Source organism: Capsicum annuum, unplaced genomic scaffold (genome assembly GCF_002878395.1).
Source record: "Capsicum annuum cultivar UCD-10X-F1 unplaced genomic scaffold, UCD10Xv1.1 ctg2957, whole genome shotgun sequence".
NCBI lineage: Eukaryota > Viridiplantae > Streptophyta > Magnoliopsida > Solanales > Solanaceae > Capsicum > Capsicum annuum.
In genome coordinates this window covers 60,187-62,067 of record NW_025836069.1, presented here as the reverse complement: position 1 = coordinate 62,067, position 1,881 = coordinate 60,187, and the positions used below count along the sequence as shown (strand labels likewise).

Below are 1,881 nucleotides of genomic sequence, written 5' to 3'. Positions count from 1 at the left end.
TTGACCTATAAATCCAAGTTCCATTGACAGTAGGTATTCAAAGAGACATACAACAGTGACGCTCCATTTCCACGACGAGAACAAAAAAAGGTCATTCCTTCTAAATAAACATATTAAGATACCTCATTATTGCATTCATCTCCCTAACCCGATCACGAACTGGCAATAAGCTCAAGAGACAAGGAAGGATAAAAGATTTGAATCCACACAAAAAAAGACATGGCAGATAAAGCTAAAGGGAAAGTGGTGGGGCACTACTATCATCCTCATCCTCTTTTGTCAAACTCAAACGAGTTCTAATAGCCGAAATAGTCATCGAGGAATCATGGGATTTGTCAGTTTTTGTCGAGCGTATCCTCATCATTCTTTGTCATTTGGGAAGCCAAGGAACTCATGGGGAAGTCTCGATAAACAAGACGACGTGAAATACCAACAATGAACAAAACACCCTCGGTCCGAAAACTATTAAAACAAGAACAAAACACGAAACTTTAAAATAAGACAAGCTAGAACAGGGCGCCATCGACCCAAAACGATGAAAGCATGCAACTTTAAACCCTGAAGCCAACCATAACAACATACAAGCAGCCTGAAATAACAAAACAGAATCAAAAATTAGCCACGAAAGTAGCCTTAACAGGATACCAGTAACTCAAACCAAAATCAAAAGCATGAAACTTTAAACGACAAAACCAGCCTTAACAAAATACCAGCAACTCAAACAGAATCGCAGAACATGAAACTTTAACATAAAGTCAGCTATACAAAACTTAAGTATTTCACAAAAAATTAGAGTATTAAATCGGAAAACTACCAAAACAACTACCTACGACTACCCAAGCCATCTACCAGCAAACAACCCAGCATACAATCATACTAAAAAATTTATTCACGACTATAGAAGATTGAGATGAAGCAGAAACAGATGAAGCTTAAATGGAAAAGGGTATTACCTTTTAGGGAGCAGCAAAACAGGACTCGAGCTATCACCGGATCCATCTCCGCCGGAAAAAGGCCTAGCAGCTACTTCGAACAATTCCGACGAGCTTCAAACTTTTACTAAAATGAAAGGATTTATCGATTTTGCTCAGAATGGCTCACTTTTCCCCCCCTCCTTAGACCAAGTTTTTCTAAGAACTCCCCCAATCCAAATTTTCTCAACACCCTCGACTTTCGAATCCCTTTGCTTCCAAGATTTTGGACCCAAAAAGGAGAGGCCAGTCCCCAAAAAAAAAATCCTTCCCAATTTCAAACCCTCAAAAGACCATCCAAAAATTTGAACCCCAGAACCCCCATCCTGGAAAAAAGAGAAAATCCCCCAATTTTCCCCGAATCCAAAAAGGAAGAAGCCGAAAAAATCCCCTTTTTTAGCTCAACATTGAGCTCTTTATATAGAAGCCAATTGAGGGTAAGCTAGGGATTCCTTTTCCAAAGAGAATTCAAAATTTTTTAACTCCCAATGGGGTTCCCCCAACAAATTGTACCGATTTCTAAATCGGTAGACTAATAAGATTTAGGCAAAACGGATTTTCACCATGATCCAATAAAATTGTGACATACATGTACGAAATCGTACTCCCATACTCGAGATTCGCGGATTTGATACGTTGAGAGGACACCTCAACTTATTTCTAGAAGATTCGAGGGCTTTCTTCGCATAAACTTGCGTGGGATGCGTTAAGGAGGCTACAAACGAGTTGGTTACGGGTTGTTGGTTATGAGAATCGGGTTTAGGGTCGCAGGTGAGGTTGGTTCGTGTTGAAAATAGGTCGGCGGGTTTAGGTTTGTGCGGTGTTGTCGCGTCTGTTGAGGGTTGGTGTTGTTATGCTGAAGGGGGAAATATAAGGGAATGGGCTGGGTCGGAAGGAGTTTAGGCTTGGG

The 1,881-nt window shown here is 40.6% G+C and overlaps 1 long non-coding RNA gene across 1 annotated transcript; it reads right to left on the bottom strand.

The window, feature by feature from the left end:
- On the bottom strand, positions 1 to 1,881 carry LOC107854048. The gene is made up of 2 exons (XR_001669924.2): positions 954 to 1,881; positions 1 to 589 (listed from the first exon to the last, which is right to left on the bottom strand). It is a non-coding gene; the product is annotated as an uncharacterized LOC107854048 (long non-coding RNA).